This window comes from Miscanthus floridulus, chromosome 12 (genome assembly GCF_019320115.1).
Source record: "Miscanthus floridulus cultivar M001 chromosome 12, ASM1932011v1, whole genome shotgun sequence".
Lineage (NCBI taxonomy): Eukaryota > Viridiplantae > Streptophyta > Magnoliopsida > Poales > Poaceae > Miscanthus > Miscanthus floridulus.
Window position 1 is genome coordinate 59,357,015 of NC_089591.1, and position 21,329 is coordinate 59,378,343.

General features: G+C 45.0%; 1 pseudogene; it reads left to right on the top strand.

Moving 5' to 3' along the window:
* The first annotated feature begins 5,210 nt into the window (after positions 1–5,210).
* On the top strand, positions 5,211–9,911 carry LOC136496656 (pentatricopeptide repeat-containing protein At2g20540-like; annotated as a pseudogene).
* Positions 9,912–21,329: the final 11,418 nt, after the last annotated feature.

Sequence of the window (21,329 nt, forward strand, 5' to 3'; positions counted from 1 at the left end):
TCAAAGGTGCCAGGCTAGCTAGAGCTCACCTAACCAATTCTAGAAGCAAGGTCACACAAACCTATGCCACTAGTACTTCAAGCAATAAGGGAGCTCCTACACAAGCTAGTAAGCAAAAGCACAAAGCCACCTAAGCTCACTAGCAATGCTCAATAATAAAGCAACCAATGCTAAATTAGAGAGCGCAATTACTTAGCTACACAAACTAAGCAATGCGACTAACAAGGTTACACAAACCAAATTAACCACGCAAGGGAGCTACTTCTATGCTACACAAGCAAGAAAGTAACTAGTAAGCTACACAAGCTAGCTAATTACAAAAGCAACTACACAAGTACAATGTATATGAAATATAAATACAAGCTTGTGAAAGAGGATTGCAAACTAATGGGATGAACAAGGTTGACACGGTGATTTTTTTTCTCGAGGTTCACGTGTTTGCCAACACGCTAGTTCCCGTTGTGTCGACCGCTCACTTGGTGGTTCGGCAGCTAATTGGTATCACCCGCCAAGCCCGCACGTCGGGCACCGCAAGAACCTACCCCAAAAGTGAGGGTAGCTCAATGACACGCTCAACTAGAGTTGCTCTTCACGGCTTCCACGGGGCGAGCACAATGCCCCTCACAAAGCTCTTCTCCGGAGCACCACACAAGCTTCTTGCGGGCTTCGACGGAAACCACCACTGAACCGTCTAGGAGGTGGCAACCTCCAAGAGTAACAAGCACCACCGGCTTGCAACTCGATCATGTAGTGCCACTTAATGCAACCTCACGATGCAATCGTACTAGAATCACTCTCTCACACAATCGAATGATCACTATTAAGTATATGTGAGATGGAGGGCTCCCAAGCACTCACAAGCATGGACACAAAAGTCCTCCGAGGTGCTCAGCACCAGCCATGGCCGAGGCTACCTTCTATTTATAGCCCCACGGGCTAAACTAGCCGTTACCCCTTCACTAGGCAAAACTCGGGACGACCGGACGCTCCGGTCGTATCGATCGGATGCAGGACCTTAGCGTCCTGTCAACAGATGCTCGCCATGTGTCGCCTCCATTCAACCTCAGTCACTTGATCTCAACGGTCAAGTGATGACCGGACGCAGCTGCTCAAAGTGACCGGACGCAGCAACCCCAGCGTCCGGTCGTTTCCAGTAAGGTACTAGTCGCGACCGGACGTGTCCGGTCGGTCACGATCGGACACAGCATCAGCGTCCGATCCTTCTCCAACTTTTCTATGTCGCTTACGTCACCGTATGTCAGCCTGACCGGACGCACCCTGCCAGCATCCGGTCACTTTCAGCACCAGCGTCCGGTCAAAGACCGAAACCGCGCACTCACTGCTGCCACTGACCGGACGTAGGACCCCAGCATCCGGTCACCACGTGACCAGCGTCCGGTCCACTCTGTGAGACCCTATCTTTTCTGTATAGGGCGCTGGTGGCACCATCGGACTGTCCGCACTCTATGGGCGGACACTCCGCCGGTGGAGTTTGAACCCTTCTCACCTCCGTTCCATCGCCGAGTTGATCCACATCAACTCCAACTTCATCTCCTTTATAAATGTGCTAACACCATCAAGTGTACACCACTATGTGTATGTGTGTTAGCATTTTCACAATCATTTTTCAAAGGATTAGCCACTCAACTTGCCACGCCACTCAATCCTAGCAACGATGCAAAGTTAGATCACTTGAATGGCACTAGATGACAGATATGCAAATAAGTTTGCCCCTCTTGATAGTACGGCCATCTATCCTAAACCCAGTCATCAACTTCTCTACACACCTATGACCGGTGAAATGAAATGCCCTAAGTTATACCTTTGCCTTGCACATTCCATTCCATCTCCTCCAATGTCAATGCAACACATGCACCAACACAATCAACAATGATATGATCCACTTCATATCATCACATGATCATATTGGTTCATCGATCTTGACTTCACTTTCTTTTCACCGTTGCCTTCGTTCATCAGCGCCAAGTCTTGCTTAAGCTTCACCGCCACACGGTCCATCGCTCCAAAGCCTCCAACTTGCCCTTCACGCTCGCAACCGGTCCATCAAGCCAAGTCTTGTCTTGATCTTCTCCACCTTGATTACATGACTCAATGTCATGTCTCATTTGCAATGAGCTCCTTCATCATCATATGTGTGAGCTTTGCAACATCTCTAAACCATTTTCACCTTCATGGCATATGTTGCTCACACACATGTACCTGTGGACTAATCACCTGTGTATCTCACATAAACACAATTAGTCCATCTAGGTTGTCACTCAATTACCAAAACCACAAAAGGACCTTTCACATGGTTACTTGTGGAAAAGAGATGAGATGAGATGAGATGCTTAAAGAAGTGCTTGATATAGAATAGGTGCAAATTGGATACTGATAATAACTCAATACTCAACTAAAACATGAAAAGTAAGGATCCACTTGTAGTAAGCTCTTCTGCAAAAGTTAGTCTTGCTTCAAACTTTCCTTTAAGCCTGCATACCCTTGGAGTCTTTTCTTTTAGTCGGGTAAGACTTGTTGAGTACCCTTAAGTACTCAGGATTTGTTAACCTCTGTTGCAGGTTCTGACTTATGCTGCTAAACGAGGTCATGTCAGTGGGCTTGATATGATCTGGTTGTCTCTCCTACCTTAGGTGTTTCACCTAAGTTGCTTCTGTAGTCCTACTCACCTGTTGGAACTTAAAAGTTAAGTTTTTACTGGAACATGTTTTGTAAACTAATATTATAAATCTTCCGCACTCCGATGTTTATTATTTTGTAACAAATGTTATATTGTTGTGGTAACTCCATGTGATCCTGTATGAGTTGTAAAATGTAGATGATTCAGGGTTTCTCGAGGACACCCGACAGACTACTTGAATTATCTGGCTCTCGTGTGTAGTAGTCAGAGGTCTTTAAGGACAATGACAGGTGCACGCGGGCCATATAATTAGGGCACAGCTGGACGGTGTGCGGAGAGAGGCATAAGAGGGTCGTCAGCAGAGGACGGTGTGCAGAGGGAGGCGTTGGCGGCGCAATAAGCAGATGGCGGAGGGCGACAGGCCAGAGATTGGCGCTTTCTCGATGCTCGTGACTACGAGGCGGGGAGGGGAAGAGGTTGTAGCCCGAGCGGGTTCGCGAATATTCTCCGCTTAATGGGCGATAGACCCGCCGTCATCTGCATCGGACGGTTCACGTCGCGAGTTGGCTTGATCTAACAGTTAATGGGTTAACGGGTGACGTGGCCCGATCCACATGCCTGCTTTTGGTGCAAGATTCCTATATAGAGATTAGTCCATTACCCAATAATAGCCATCTTTTTAACTGCTTCTCTTATTTCATTTATGCATTGTCCTTACACTCGTACCACACTTGAAATTGAGCATAGGAGTATATCTGCTATGTAGACCAAATGGTTAAAACCATCCAATATTTCCATAAACTGAATGTGCAGACTGCAGAGAAGGGTACAAAGTTTGTATCAGTACAGGCTTAGTAGGAGCTTCTAATATCTAGCACTAATAATATGTAGAATCACATATGACTGAACAAACATTCTGGGGACTGAAAACAATATTTGCTTCGCTAATAGGGCTTAGATTGGATTGGATACACATAAATTGTCTTTTCAAGAACCTTAAATTAATTAATAATTGGGAAGCAGTTTTCTTTTGGTTAACTTGTTTTGCTACAATTATTATCATGACATCCTTAAAAAAATATGAAACTATTATCCATTATTGTTTGTGCATATATCATGAGTCTGAGCTGTCATCTTTGCTTTTAGCTGTGCAAGGAACAGACTGCATCATGGTCAGCAGGTACAATAGTTGAACAGAACACATGTAAATCATCAACTCCATGATGTTATTGCAGGATATATCTGAGCACCCAACTATATGTTCATCTCGACCAAAGATTCATGCCAAATGATGCGGGCTTGATTCTGGTCCCTGCACTGGAGATTTTATGGTGTCAAACAATTTTCATGACTCAATATAGCATAATCAGTGAGATCACCGAACACTGATAGGAGAGAATGTTACACCGAGCTATGCTTAGTTTTGGACTTTGAAGCACGCCATCTGTTTGTTCAGCTTATGTTTTATCCAGCTATGATTTGAGTTTTGGAACGTGGTGCTTCGACGTTGTGATCTGTATCACGGCCAAGAACTTGAGCGTATGGACTCTTTTATATCGTTTCAGATGGAACACTCTACTGCAGTGTGTCCTCTTAAGTTAGTACCAGGTGCAAAGAGAGAAATACTAGACTTGGCTTATCCAGTTTATATATACTTCCTCCCGCGTAAAATAAGGATCGTTCTCGCTTCTTAAAAAGTCAAAACGTTTTAAGTTTGACTAAATAAATATAAAAAAATATTAATATGTATACTACATAATTAGTATCATTCGATAAATCGTTAAATCTATTTTATAATAAACTTATGTTGCTAATATTTTTTATAAATCTAGTTAAACTTAACAGAGTTTAAGCGGTACAAATACTATAGTGATATTTATTTTGAGACGTAGGTAATATGTTCTGTGTTCTGGTTTAGAAAATTTGTCATTACCATACACTGCTTGCTGAATGGGCACAAATATCAGCGATACTTATTTTGGACGGAGGTGACATGTTCTGGTTTAGGCCACGTTTAGGGCGCGTTTGGATGAAAAAAAAAATTTGGGTTTTGGTTATTGTAGCACTTTCGTTTGTATTTGGTAATTAGTGTCTAATTATGGACTAATTAGGTTCGAAAGTTTCGTCTCGCGATTTCTCGCTCAACTGTGCAAATAGTTTTTTTTTCGTCTACATTTAGTACTCCATGCATGTGCCGCAAGATTCGATGTGATGGATACTGCGCAAGATTTTTTGGGAACTAAACATGCCCTTACACAATTTGTCGTTACCATTAGCTGCTTGCCGTTTGACGCGTCGAAAAGATGTTCCAACGTCCTGTTTAGTACGCTGCTGTCAGTATTTTTTTTATTTCACATTCACATAGAACTGTGTTCTTGTATTGGTAGTGCCGTGCATCCTAGAAATGTACTTGCATGTTTGTTTGTGTAATTGAAAAAATACAGATGAGTAGATTTGTCACTTGTTTAATGCCACACGCAAATCAAATCCACGGAAAAACTCACCAGACACCAAAGCACAACAACCGCCGGCCGATTCGTGGAACACCTTGCGGCTGTTGTCTGTTGATGCCATGGCGGCGCCGTCGCTGTGGCAGCTGGAGGACGCGGTCATCGCGAGGCTCCGCACCTGCGCCACGTTCCGGGACTTCCTCCGAGCGCACGGCCTCGCCGTGCGGCTGTGCCTCTCCCAGAGCAGCTACGTCGCGACCCAGATCGTGCACATCTGCAACGGCCACGGCCGCGCCGCGCACGCCGCGCGGGTTTTCACCCTGGTCCCCGCCCCGAACTTCCACCTCCACAACGCCATGATCAAGGCCTACGCGCAGAACCACCTCCACTGCGACGCGGTCGAGGTCTACGTCCGCATGCTCAGGTGCCTCCCGCACACTTCTTCGAGCGGCGGCTTCTCCGTCGGCTACCGGTTCACGTACCCGTTCCTCCTCAAGGCCTGCGGCTTCTCAGCTCGGCAGGCAGGTGCACGCGCACGTGGCGAGGTCCGGGTGCGAGTCACACGCCATCGTAAAGAACTCCCTGATCGAGATGTATACGCGTTGCGGGGATTTGTCGCTCGCGCGCAAGGTGTTCGATGGAATGCGGGAGAAGGACGTGGTCTCCTGGAACACTCTCATCTCTGCGCACGCGAGAATGGGGCAGATGAGGAAGGCACGGGAATTGTTCCATTCGATGCCTGACAAGACGGTGGTTTCCTGGACCGCCTTGGTGTCAGGATACACCGCGGTTGGGGACTTCACAGGTGCGGTCGAGGTGTTCAGGCTGATGCAGATGGAAGGATTCGAACCAGATGACGTGAGCATCGTCGCGGTGCTGCCGGCCTGTGCCCAACTTGGCGCCCTGGAGCTTGGCCGGTGGATATATGCTTACTGCAACAAGCACGGCATGCTGGGAAAGATATACATTTGCAACGCGCTGATGGAGATGTACGGGAAGTGCAGGAGCATCGAGAAAGCGCTGCAGCTGTTCCATGGCATGTCCGAGAAGGATGTCATCTCATGGAGCACAGCAATTGGTGGCCTCGCGGCACACGGGAGAGCACGCGAGGCTGTCAGGCTGTTTAAGGTGATGGATAGAGAAGGAAGGGTGATGCCAAATGGCATCACATTCGTGGGGCTCTTGTTGGCCTGCTCCCACGCTGGGCTCCTGGACGAAGATCTGCGCTACTTCGATTGAATGAAGGAAGATTATGGTGTGGAACCCGGCGTCGAGCACTACGGCTGCGTCGTCGACCTCCTCGGTCGCTCAGGGCGAATCCAACGCGCGCTCGACACCATAGGGGTCACTGCTCAGCGCGTGCCGCAGCCACAGCGACGTCGACACAGCCGTGGTGGCGGCCGAGCGGCTCGTCGAGCTGGAGCCAGGGGATGTGGGCAACCTTGTCATGCTGGCCAACGTGTATGCCGCTGCGGGCCGGTGGGGCGACGTGGCGAGTACGAGGAAGGAGATACGGAGACGGAGCACGAGGAAGATGCCCGGGTGCAGCATGATCGAGGTGGACAACGTGGTGCGCGAGTTCGTCGCCGGGGAGGACCTGGGGCCTGAGTTGGGAGGTATTGCTGCCGTATTGGATATCCTGGCCTCACAGCTTGCCGATGATGAAGAATTAGTTGATTCAGATTGTGGGGGTGATGGGAATGTGTTTGCTAGTGGGCAGTACTGAACTATATTGGAAGAGGTGGCCCGATGGTGGAATATGAAGAGACTAGCATCAGGAAGAGAGCTAGTAGATGGCGATAGCTTTCAGGTGTTGTTCTGGTCTCTGACCAAAGGTTCATTTCCAGGATAGCTTCCATCAATGCTGTGGTAAAAAGTTCTCCCACCAACAATTACAAAGGCTCTATGAGGAGTTGATTGAGAATGAAGAAGACTGCCAGCTGGATAGATATAAGTCATCTGAGCAATCAGGACGGTAAGAGCAGTTTCAGTGCACTGAGGTCACATATTTTGTAATTTGTATATAGTGCATTATCTTAACCTTAATCTTTGATATTGAAGGAGTCGATGGCTATGGTCCGGTCTCATTACTCATCCTTCTACCTATGCTCCAGTTAAAGGGCTTTACCTCTATGGTGGTGTCAGTACAGGGAAGACGATGCTTATGGACCTGTTCTATGGACAGCTGTAAGTCTATCAGTTCTAGCCTTCTAGGATAAGATCTCCGTCACACCACTTTGTGATGGAGTTCCAAAGTTTGGGTCTAGTAACAGCACAGGAGCTTATCGGTTCGTCACACTGATTGATGTATGGTTCTTGTTTTCTCTAACTCTATCACGTTTCAGTTTGTCTCAGCCTCAATATATGCAGACAAGCATTTATTCTGTATTTGAACTTTATGACACCTAAAAGTTCGACATTCAGTGCGGTTGCCTTAAGGAGGTTTTATCATAGAATATATCTGATCGCATGCAGTAGTCCCTCATACTTAAAAATATATACTTGAATGTAAACAACAGAAATATATTTTTCCCTCAATCTGAATTCTAAAATTCTTCGCCAATAGATTTTGCATACTACTGCCTACATTTTCTTATCTTCAAATAATGAATGATTTTTTTAGTTATGTGCGAGAACAAAGTAAGGCTGTTATGTACAGCCGAGGCTGGACTAGTAGAACTGTTTGAGATGGAACACTTTTGTTTTATAAAGAATCAATAAAGCTAAAAATAATGCTCTGTCTCTCCTATGTCTGATACTGTGGGCAGTGATTCACTGAAGCTCGGTGGAGGAGGAGGTGGGGTGAATAAGGGAATGGAAGAGCCATCCTCAGCGTGATGGGCAGTCACAAGGTGCAATCCTTTTCCTGTTCTGTAGCTATCTTATATTGGATTTACGCTTTAATTCTTACATGAGGTGAATAACTTAATTTTTTGGCTGCTGGGATTATCCACTAGCTACACTGTTTGTTTTGCTACCTTAATTGATCTGTTGCTGCGAACAAATGGTCTCTGTTATGAGCCCTCATCTGTGGTGATAAATGTATTGTTAAAGACTTTTTCGTCTGAAACCAATCAACCCTGATTAAAGGACAGAAAACCACAGCCTTGCAACATTGTGTTTGTATTTCGTGTCGGAGCTAATTTAGAGTGCCGTTTTTGTAGCTGTGTTATGACTTAGTGTCATGTGATGCTAATATCTTGAGTTAGTTGAACAGTCCATGAGTATTGTGCAATCTCTGAATCAGGAGGTTTTCTCCCACTTGTATTTTTCATAGCACTTAGAGCTTTCTCTAGTGAGAGGCTGATTTGAAATAGAGTTTTCTATTAAGAATTGAGTGCGGCTTGCATTTTTATTTCTTGTGTTGGATTGGCGGAACTGGATACTCAAATTTCTGTCTCTGAAACTAGAAGGGACCTGGCACTGTTTATTTTGAAGATAGAATCATATGTGCCATTACCCAATACTAGTCATCGTTTTAAACATGCCTTATTCAAGGGTTGTCACTCGTTAAGGGAGTGGTCTGGCTGTCTTCTGTGAGATTGTGACTGCAGTGGCTCAGAAATCGATAGCACAACGGCACAAGTGAAAAAGAGGTGGCTACAGGGGGTCTTGGTGCCGCTTGTTGCACATATGAGGGAGAGGGACAGACAATGGAACCTTGCATTGCGTGTTGCCTCAGTTTCTCCATTGGATTTCTCCGTACGGATTGCAGTGGTATATCGACACAGCGCCAATGCATTACCTACACCCAGTGACTCAAATGATGGTTTTTGCGGCTGCTGCTGTTTTGTTGCGAGAAAAAAATACTGCACCATTGTTGATAAGCCGGGCTTATAAGTTGGAGCGAACATGTCGGGGATCTGTCACTTGGCTGAGCTAGGGGTCGTGCGCGGCCGGCAGACCGTGAAACTAGTGAGTGCCCCTCAGTTGCAGTGGTACTGCACTACTGCTCGACGCAGATTCCATATAGATTCCTTTCACACCTTCCTCCAAATAAAGAACAGTACTTGCAGCTACGTGCAGTACTACTGCTCTATGCTTATGGACCTGTTCTATGAATAGCTGTAAGTCTATCAGTTCTAGCCTTCTAGGATAAGATCTCCGTCACACCACTTTGTGATGGTGTTCCAAAGTTTGGGTCTAGTAACAGCGTAGCAGCTTATTGGTTCGTCACACTGATTGATGTATGGTTCTTGTTTTCTCTCACTTTATTACGTATTTGAACTTTATGACACCTAAAAGTTCAACATTCAGTGTGGTTGCCTTAAGGAGGTTTTATCATAGAATAGATCTGATTACATGCAGTAGTCCCTCGTACTTAAAGTTATATACTTGAATGTAAACAACCGAAATACATTTTCCCTCAATCTGAATTCTAAAATTCTCCGCCAATAGATTTTGCATACTACAGCCTACTTTTTCTTATCTTCAAATAATGAATGGTTTTTTAGGTTATGTACGAGAACAAAGTAAGGCTGTTACCAGTAGAACTGTTTGAGATGGAACACTTTTGTTTTATAAAGAATCAACAAAGCTAAAAACAAGGTCATCGAGCTCTGCCCTGTCTCTCTTGTCCCTGATGCTGTGGGCAGTGATTCGCTGAAGCTCGGTGGAGGAGGAGATGGGGGTGAACAAGGGAATGGAAGAGCCATCCTCGCGTGATGGGCAGTCACAAGGTGCAATCCTTTTCGTGTTCTGTAGCTATCTTATATTGAATAACTTAATTTTGTGGCTGCTGGGATTATTCACTAGCTACACTGTTCTTTTGCTACTTTGATTGGTCTGTTGCTGCTAACGAATGCTATCTGTTATGAGCCCTCATCTGTGGTGATAAATGTATTGTTAAAGAATTGTTCGTCTGAAACCAATCAACCCTGTTTAATAAAGGATAAAAAACCACAGCCTTGCAACGTTGTGTTTGTATTTCGTGTCGGGGCTAATTTAGAGTGCCGTTTTTGTAGTTGTGTTATGACTTAGTGTTATATGATGTTAATGTCTTGAGTTAGTCGAACAGTTCACGACTCATGAGTATTGTGCGAATCTCTGAATAAGAGGTTTTCTCCCACTTGTATTTTTCATGGCAGCGACCAGGCAGACCGTGAAACTAGTGCCCATCAGTTGCAAAAAGTCGACGCAGATTCCATATAGATTCCTCTCACACCTTCCTCCAAATAAAGAAGAGTATATATATAAATATATGTGCAGCTACGTGCAGTAGAATGCATGTGCCACTGTGGCAGTGTTTGTACGCGGCGACGGCACGCACATGGAAACAGCACATGTCGCGCACGCTTGCTTCTCACTTCTCAGAAGGATCCATGGACTCCTCCTTGGTGCATGGACACATATGGTGATGGTGTCGTGCTCCCTTCGGCCCTTCCCTTCTCCCTTGCGCGCGCGCCTGCCCCTGCCTTGTTTTGTTTTCTTGCGAGGCAGGAATCATATGCGGCACGACATGGTGCGTCGTCCGAGTGCGCCGCGGCGGCTTGCCTGCGGCCTCACGTGTTCTTCTGCGCCACAACAACTTTGTCGCCATGTTGGCGTGTTAGCTAGGCTGGCTGTCGCTTTCTCGTGCCAGAACCAAGGGATTCGCTTCACATGGTCCCATTTCCGCAGGGCCTTGGCCCTTGGCGCACCGCTCCCATCACCTGCGTCGAGAGGATTGCTCCCGTCACTCGTATGGAGAACCACAAAATTTAGAAAAGGCTTTGCATGAGAAATATTCGTCTGGAGAACCACAAAATTTAGAAAAAGCTTTGCATGATAAAGATCTGTCAGGAGAACCACAAATGATAAAGATTGGGGAAAAAAAAGCTATGGATTTAGAGTACATGGCTCTTATGAAAAACTAGTGCCGAGTGCAGGAACGGTGGACCGACGATGCCCGTCCCAAACGGTCACATGAGACGGAGCGCAGAAGACATCGCCGGTGGGGATTGCTAAAGGCTTTAAACAAAGATATAGTATAGATTATGAAGACATATTTAGTCAAATTGTCAAATGAACTACCATTAGAACCGTGTTGTCTATTGCTATCTCTAGAGGATGGACATGGCGCCAAGTAGATGTTAAAAATGCTTTCTTGCATGGTTTTCTACAGGGAAGGAGTTTATAGAAACAACCCCCTGATTATGAAAGTCAGTCTACACCTAATTTTATTTGCAAGCTAGATAAATAAAGCTTTGTATGGGTTAAAACAGGCGCCTAGAGTATGGTATTCAGGATTGAGTGAAAAGTCGATTGATCTTGATTTTAGGTCATCCAAAGCTGATACATCATTATTGTTTTATAATAAAGGGGGTGTTACAATTTTTGTTCTCACATATGATGATGATATCATATTCATCGGTTCAACATCTAAAGCAATTCAAGCACTTTGCAAGATCCAAACAAAGAATTTGCACTAAAAGACGTGGGAAATCTTCACTATTTTCTTGGCATTGAGGTAAACAAGATACGTGAGGAGATTGTGCTTACACGAGAAAAGTATGCTAAAGATGTGTTGGGTCGGGTTGGGATGACAGCCTGCAAGCCGTTAAGTACCGCCCGTTTCAACAAGTGAGAAACTTTCGGCTTATGAAGGATCACCTCTTGGAACAAATAATGCTACACAATATAGAAGTATAGTTGGTGCCTTACAATGCTTGACTTTGACATGACCTGATATTTCCTTTCCTGTGAACAAGGTTTGTTAGTTCTTGCATGCTCCAAGGACAAACCATTGGACAATAGTGAAGACAATATTGAGATATTTAAAGCATACAACAATGGTTGGATTAACAATGAATAAATCTTCCTCTTTATCTGTTAGTGGTTTTTCAGATACGGACTGAGCAGGAAGTATTGATGATCGGCCCCAATCTAATATCTTGGAGTGCTCGGAAATAGGCAACAATGTCGAGGTCAAGCACTGAAGTTGAATATAAAGCTTTAGCCAACACAACAACCCAGATCATGTGGATTTAGACTTTGCAGGATTCAAGCACCAAGAGCTGCTAAATTATGGTGTGATAATATTAGAGCTAAGTTTTTTTTGCAAATCCTGTGTTTCATGCACATATTAAACATATAGAGGATGATTATCATTTTGTACGTGAACGGGTAGCACGAAGAAAACTTGAAATTAAACATTTTTCTTCTAAAGATCAGGTAGCAGATGATTTTACAAAGCCTCTCATCGTATAACAGCAGGAGATGTTCAAGAGCAATCTCAAACTCAGACCATCAGATTGAGGGGGAGTGTTAACAAACATGTAACAGATAGGATCATGGAGTGCTTGGCAAGGATAGTTGTTAAGGAATTGCTGGTGCCCGGACGTCCGATGGGATAGGATTCCGTAGAGCGGTAACCTAGGCACACTCCCACTGAACGGACCAGCACAACGGCCCATCAGAAACCATTGCGCGACCCCAGCTTCGGTCGCCAGCCAGCCCGCTTGCTCCCCCGTCCGCATGCATAGCCTGCTGAAAGGTCGAGATGGCGGACTAGAGGGAGGATATGAATAGTCCTTTCTAAATTTAATCGCGTCGGCTAACCTAAACAAATGCGGAATTAAAACAATCGGTCTAGCCAAAACTATACCCCTTTATCGAAGTTCACAAGCACCTTATAAAGATCCTAGTTAGCCAACAAAGATGCGGGCTAGCTGGAGCTCACCTATCCAATTCTATGAGCAAGGTCATACAAACCTATGCCACTAGTATTTTGCACATCGGAAAGCTTCTACACAATTCTAGTAAGCAAAAGCACAAAGCTCCTAAGCTCACTAGCAATGCTCAATAACAAGGCAACCAATGCCAAATTAGAGAGCGCAAATACTTAGCTACACAAACTAAGCAATGTGACTAACAAGGTTATACAAACCAAATTAGCCACGCAAGGGAGCTACTTCTTTGCTACACAAGCAAGAAGGTTGTAAGGAAAATGGACTCTTGGCCTATTTACTTTGGATTTTGGTGTTTGATGACCAACACAACCAAATTGGACTAATGAATTTGCAAGTGTTTGTTTTATAGTCCAACAGGGTGCAAGACGTGACTTGGACAAAGGCGACATGATGATTCGATGATCAACACCATAAGCAAGACCTTAGGAGCACAAGAAAAGACACAAGATATCAAGCAAAGTCCAAGCATAAAGATAGGAACCAAGCCGGACGCAAGATCGCGAAGAAACGAGCTCACAGAGGGCACAGGACGCTGCACAGGACGCTCCGATACACAGGACGCTGCACAGGACGCTGCACAGGACGCTGCACAGGACACTGCACCGGACGCTGCACCGGACGCTCCGATCAAGCAACAGCAGAGTCAACAGCTGCGACCGGACGCTGCACAGGACGCTGCACCGGACGCTCCGATGCACAGGACGCTGCACAGGACGCTGAGTGCCAGAGTCCGGTCAACATCAGTAAGGTTCTAGAGAGCCGTTTTCGTGACCGGATGCGTCCGGTCAGTACTGACAGGACGCTGGTCAGAGTCCGATCAGTAGCAGAAAAGCGGGATTTCGTCCCTAACGGCTACTTTCTCAGTGGGGCTTATAAATAGACCCCCCAACCGGCTATTTGAGTAGTGTGGAGCTGAGGAAACATACCAAGGGTGTTGATACACCATTTTAGTGATCTCCACTTATATAGTGCTTAATGTTTCATCAGGTGATTAGCGTAGGTGCTTTGCGAAGTGCTTAGGTTGATTAGACCACCGCTTATGCGCTTGCTCTAGGTTTAGGCCTAGTGTTTAGTGAGGTTTGAATACCTCTTACCACCCGGTGCTTGCGAGCACCATTGTTGTACATCGGAGGGGCTTAAAGTCTTGCGAGATCACACCAACCGTGTTTGTGGTGTGGCCGCCACCGTGTACCGGAGGGAACAAGGCCCGCGGCATTTTGGCCGAAAGCTTGATAGTGAAGACGGCAGGGAGTATCCGGGAGAGGCTTGCCGAAAGGCACGTCAGAGACCCACTTGCGCGTGGGGAAGGCCCGAGGCTATCCACGGAGTTACTCGACCGGGAGCTTGGCCCTTGCGAGAGATTTCTTGCGAGGGGCTCCAACGAGGACTAGGGGGAAGCTTGCGCGCTTCTCGATACCTCGGTAAAAATACTAAAGTCGTCGACAGGAGTTTGCATATCTCTACCTTGCTCTTTAGCTTCCACATTTACATTGATTACTTTACTACGTTTGTGGTAGAGATAGCAACACACTAGGAAAACCGTAGTTGCACATTTAGATAGTTTATCTTTTGCATAGGTTTTACTAAGGTTAGAAAAAGAGACCATAGTTTAGAGTTAGAATTATTAAGTTGCCTAATTCACCCCCCCCTCTCTTAGGCGTTATGGTCCCTTCAATTGGTATCAGAGCCAGTTGGCTCATATTTGGATCTTTGGCTTAACCACCGTTGAGCCGACGCTGTTGTAGAGTGGTTGGGATGGATACCGCTAGGCCTCCACAATTTGATGGCACTAACTTCCTCTACTATAAGGCTAGAATGGCTTGCCACCTTGAGACGGTTGATTTAGGTATATGGAGAGTCACTCGTGATAGGATGAAACCCATTAAGAATCCCGAAAAGCCCACAAAGAGTGACAAAAAAGAAATGCATTTTAATGCTAGAGCTAAGAATTGCTTGTTTGAATCTTTTAGCATGGATGTGTTTAACCAAGTGTTCACCTTAAATACGGCACATGAAATTTGGTTAAAACTCCAAGAGCTCCATGATGGCACAAGTAATGTCCGTGAGCAAAAACATTGTCTAGCTAAGTAAAATTATGATTCCTTTGCTATGAATGATGATGAGCTTGTTCGTGATATGTATTCTCGATTGAATCTAATTATCAATGAGCTCCATTCAATAGGATTATTAAAGCTAGATGATGCGGACATCATGAGGAAGATCATCTCTGTTCTACCACAAAAGAAATATGCAAGCATCATCACCATCCTTCACAACATGGAGAACTTGAGCACCATGACCCCGGGCATTGTCATTGGCAAGCTAGTGGCATTTGAAATGTCACATAAGATGGGTCAAGGAGAAGCATCTTCATCAAGCAAAGGCAAAGCTCTCGCTTGTAGCGAGAAGAAAAAGATGAAGGGCAAGAAAGTTGAGTCAAGCTCAAGCTCAAGCTCCTCAAGTGAAGAAGAAGAAGATGAGGATGAGGATGAGGATGAACAAGAATCAAGTGATAATGATCAATCTTCCTCATCCACCTCTAACCTTGATGAAGAATCAATCAAACTTATCAAAAAGGTGGAGAAGATGATCGTAAGGCTCAATGTCAAGGGTGTGCCCTTCCAAATTCAAGACCTCGTTTTCACTAATCAAAGAAATGAGCAAAGAAAGAGAGGATGCTATGGATGCGGCGAGTTGGGGCACTTTGTAGAAGTTTGTCCAAACAAGCCCACACCCAAGGCAAAGAAGAAGGCATGCAAGAACAAAGCCCTCACATCAATAAGGTCATGGGATGATTCTTCAAGTGAAGTAGATCATCACAAGAGGCGAGGGCGCAAGCACTCATCATCAAGCTCTTCTCGTGTGTGCCTTATGGCACGAGGTAATGAAAGTCCATCCTCTAGTGAAAGCGATAGTGATGATGATTTGCCTTCTTATAATACAATTGTGCAACAAAATCTTAAATATGCTAAAGTTTGCACTAGTCAACAAAAGAAGCTCAAAAATTTAAAAGAAGAGCTAGGTAGTTCACAAGAAGCATACAAGAATTTGCTTGAACAATATGAAAACTTTGCAAATCTCAATGTTGAACTATCTACTAAAATTGAGCAACTTGAGGCTAGTGCAACAACAAATGAATGCACAATCAATGATAAGCAACTTGAAAAGGAAAATAAAAAATTAAAAGAAAAATTAGCTAGCTCACAAGAAGCATATAATGTTTTGCTTGCAAAAATGGAAACCATGTGCAAACATTATGGTGAGCTAACTAATAAAGTTGCTAATCTTGAAGACGTTAGCACAAACCCCACCAAGGCATCTAAAAAGAAAAGTTCTATCTTTAACATGTCTAAAAAGGATGCCTCTACTTCTTATAATGATTTATGTTTAGACTCACCTTTATGCAACCAAGTTTGTGTTGAGAAAGTTATTGTAGATACATGCACACAAGAGGTTGCAAAAGAGAATGAGCAACTTAAGCAAGAAGTAGCTCGCCTCACCAAGGACTTGACTCAAGTGAAAGGCAAGGCGAAGCAAACCCAACTTCATCAAGATAACACCGTCAAGGGAGTGAAGAAGCTTGATGAAGGACAAACCGTTTGCTACGTGTGCCATAAGGAAGGCCACAAGTCCTATGAGTGCAAGGTGAAGAATGGGGGAGGAGCAAAGGAGGAGAAAAAGCAAACAAGCAAGATCTCCAACACCTACACCAACATGGTGGACAAGAAGGCCTCCACACCTTATCTCTTGAAGAAGAAGAAAAATGACAAGGTGGTGGCCATCAAGGTGAACAAGCAAGCCAACAATTTGGTCAAACGCTTTTGGGTGCCAAAGGAAATCATTTCAAATATGAAGAGCACCAAGAAGGTTTGGATCCCGAAAGGGAAGTGAGAAGTCCATCGGACAGCGGGGAATTTGGAGACTTGGCAAAGTTTGGGTGCTTTTCATGGGGTGCATCATGTTGGACAAAATCATTGCCAAGTGGGTTAGTGAATACTATGGACCTAAATTCCCCTTCCCATGTTAGGTAACTAGATGTTATTACTTTTCAATTGGTACATCTTGCAATTAGTTTTTTTTCCTACAATTGGTATCTTTAAGCATCTAGTTACTTTTCATGCCTAGGTTTGCATTTGCATGCTTATATCTGTCATCATGCATACACTAGGTATATCTTATGGTAGGCTTGCTCGGTCTCTTTTTTTTAACCCTTGGAGCAAACCTACATGGTTTAAAAGTGTTTAGGAGCACGGCACATAGCTTGTTTTACAATTAATTATCTAACATGTGCCAAAGTTCAAATTGTAGATAATCTCTTCCGAATATCTATTTTGAAAATGATTCTCACATTCATGAGATGTCATCTTTCAAGTGGTATTTTTGATTCTAAAATCAATGTGCATGATTTCTACAAAGTATTCTACATTTGTGTGCACATATTTAGGGGGAGTATTTCTACAACTTGGATGCTTTGAGACTAACACTTTTTCAAATGGTATCAATTTTTTTTTCAAACTTATCATATGTGTAGTAGTCTCATTGTAAGGAAATTGGAGTCCCCGGAGTTAAGCATCATTCTTCAATTGGCATCATCATGTTGATTTCATTTTATATTTATATGCTTTCTCCATGCATTATATAGATTAAACTCTCTTGTACAATAAACTGCTAATTATGCATATGCTTTGCTTTCTACCATATGTATGCATACATTTAGGGGGAGCTTAGTCCATATAATGTGAGAGTCAAATTTTGTGATCCATTTCATTCTATACACAAAGGATCACGAAATTTGACCGTCCCTTATGCTACTAATGTCTTCCTTTTCGGTGTTTGATGCCAAAGGAGGAGAATTTGAAGGACCAAAGGCAAGCATCAAGTTAATGTCTACAAGTGGTAATGGTCCAAAAAAGGGAGGAAAGTGAATTATGGATTAGTCTAAATAATGGGAGATTTTTTTTGAACATTAGGCTTCAATCCATAATATCACATGGGGACATTTGCAAGGGCAAGACAAGCTTTTAAGTAAAGTTTCAACTAGTATCTATCAATTAGTATCATGTAACCTTGCCCTTTGCATTGCAACCTAGCAAGTAGGTAGTTTTTAACTTCCAAATTCTAATTATTTGCTTGCTTTGGTCGTGTTGGCATCAATCACCAAAAAGGGGGAGATTGTAAGGAAAATGGACTCTTGGCCCATTTACTTTGGATTTTGGTGTTTGATGACCAACACAACCAAATTAGACTAATGAATTTGCAAGTGTTTATTTTATAGTCCAACAGGGTGCAAGACGTGACTTGGACAAAGGTGACATGATGATCCGATGATCAACACCATAAGCAAAACCTTAGGAGCACAAGAAAAGACACAAGATATCAAGCAAAGTCCAAGCATAAAGATAGGAACCAAGCAGGACGCAAGATCGTGAAGAAACGAGCTCACAGAGGGCACAGGCCGCTACACAGGACGCTACACAGGACGCTCCGATGCACAGGACACTACACAGGACGCTCCGATGCATAGGACGCTGCACCGGACGCTCCAATCAAGCAACAGCAGAGTCAACAGCAGCGACTGGGCGCTGCACCGGACGCTCTGATGCATAGGACGCTGCACCGGACGCTGCACAGGACGCTAAGTGCCAGAGTCCGATCAACATCAGTAAGGTTCCAGAGAGTCGTTTTCGTGACCGGACGCGTCCGGTCAGTACTGATGGGACGCTGGTCAGAGTCTGGTCAGTAGCAAAAAAGCGGGATTTCATCCCCAACGGCTACTTTCTCAGTGGGGCTTATAAATAGACCCCCAACCGGCCATTTAAGTAGTGTGGAGCTGAGGAAACATACCAAGGGTGTTGATACACTATTTTAGTGATCTCCACTTGCATAGTGCTTAGTGTTTCATCAGGCGATTAGCGTAGGTGCTTTACGAAGTGCTTAGGTTGATTAGACCACCGCTTATGCACTTGCTCTAGGTTTAGTCCTAGTGTTTAGTGAGGTTTGCATACCTCTTACCACCCGGTGCTTGCGAGCACCATTGTTGTACATCGGAGGGGCTTGAAGTCTTGCGAGATCACACCAACCGCGTTTATGGTGTGGTCGCCACCATGTACCAGAGGGAACAAGGCCCGCGGCGTTTTGGCCGGAAGCTTGATAGTGAAGACGGCGGGGAGCATCCGGGAGAGGCTTGCCGGAAGGCACGTCGGAGACCCACTTGCACGTGGGGAAGGCTCGAGGCTATCCATAGAGTTACTCGACCGGAAGCTTGGCCCTTGCGAGGGATTCCTTGTGAGGGGCTCCAACGAGGACTAGGGGGAAGCTTGCGCACTTCTCGATACCTCAGTAAAAATACCAAAGTCATCGATAGGAGTTTGCATATCTCTACCTTGCTCTTTAGCTTCCACATTTACATTGATTACTTTACTACGTTTGCGGTAGAGATAGCAACACACTAGCAAAACCGTAGTTGCACATTTAGATAGTTTATCTTTTGCATAGGTTTTGCTAAGGTTCGAAAAAGAGGCCATAGTTTAGAGTTAGAATTTTTAAGTTGCCTAATTCACCCCCCCCCCTCTTAGGCGTTACGGTCCCTTCAAAGGTAACTAGTGAGCTACACAAGCTAACTAATTACAAGAGCAATTACACAAGCACAATGTATATGAAAGTAATTACAAGCTTGTGTAAGGGGATTGCAAACAAACGGGAAGAACAATGTTGACACGGTGATTTTCTTTCGAGGTTCACATGCTTGCCAACACGCTACGTCCCCGTTCAGACAAGCTCCAAGGTTGCCGCCGGTCCTCTTGCTAGTGGCGACCCGCAAGTCACACTCTCCCACGTGGAGTGCTTACCACAAGCTCTAGCACTTGACCCGGTAGGACCACTTGTCGCCCTTCACGTCTCGCTCTACTAGAGTTGCTCTTCACGGCTCCCGCAGGGTGAGCACAATGCCCCTCATAAAAGCTCTTCTCTAGAGCACCGTAGAAGCTTCTTGCGGGCTTCAACAAAAACCACCACCAAGTTGTCTAGGAGGTGGCAACCTCCAAGAGTAACAAGCACCACCAGCTTGCAAGATGACCACCTAGTGCCACTCGATGCAACCTCACGATGCAATCGCACTAGAATCGCTCACTTACTCAATCAGATAAACGCTATCAAGCTAGAGTGAGTTAGAGGGCTCCCAAGCACCACCACATAAGCCACCAAGGCTCTAGTGTGCTCAGCTGTAGGCCAAAGGCTGACCAACACTTCTATTTATAGCCCCTATAGACTAAAATAGTCGTTACCTCATCACTGGGCGTTTTTCGGGATGACCGGATGCGCCGGTCAGATCGACCGGACGCACCCTGCCAATGTCCGGTCGTGCTATGCCATCCACGTGTCGCTCAGCGTTCAACCAGAGCCGCCTGATCTCAACGGTAACTTTGCATGCCAACGATCACACGACGACCGGATGCAACACAGCGAGGATGAACGGACGCTGCAACACCTGAGTCTGGTCGTTTCTAGAGAGCTCCCTGAGCCTCTGTTTTTCGACCGGACACGTCTGATCACAGGTGACCGGACGCAACTCAGGGTCTGGTCCTCACTGGCTTCTCGCGCCTACCTGTGTTAGTGTTCGTTAGCCTGACCGGACGTAGGCCCTACATGTTCGGTCACTCTTCATGCCAGCGTCCGGTTACAAGACCGAGACCACGTGCTCAACTGTAGACACTGACCGGACACGCTGGTCAGCGTCCGATCACTCATAGTGACCTCCTTTCGCCTTATTTTCTTCACCGAGTTGACACTTATCAACTCTAACTTCTTCTCCTTTGCAAATATGCCAACACCACCAAGTGTACACCACTATGTGTCTGTGTGTTAACTTTTTACAAACATTTTTCAAAGGATTAGCCACTCAACTTGCCACGCCACTCAATTCTAGCGATGATGCAAAGTTAGATCACTCGAATGGCACTAGATGATTGATATGCAAACAAGTTTGCCCCTCTTGATAGTACGACCATCTATCCTAAACCCAGTCATCAACCTCTCTACACACCTATGACCGGTGAAATGAAATGCCCTAGGTTATACCTTTGCCTTGCGTATTCCATTCCATCTCCTCCAATGTCGATGCAACCCATGCACCAACACGATCAATAATGATATAATCCACTTCATATCATCATGTGATAATATTGGTTCATCAATCTTGACTTCAATTGCTTTTCACTGTTGCCTTCGTCCATCGGTGCCAAGTCTTGCTCAAGCTTCACCGCCACGTGGTCCATCGCTCCAAAGCCTCCAAATCACCCTTCACATTTACAACCGGTCCATCAAGCCAAGTCATGTCTTGATCTTCTCCACCTTGATCACATGACTCAATGTCATGTCTCATGTGCAATAAGCTTCTTCATCATCACATGTGTGAGCTTTGCAACATCTTTGAGCCATTTACACCTCCATGGCCTATGTTGCTCACACACATGTACCTGTGGACTAATCACATGTGTATCTCACATAAATATAATTAGTCCACCTAGGGTTGTCACTCAATTACCAAAACCAAACAAGGACCATTCATTCGCC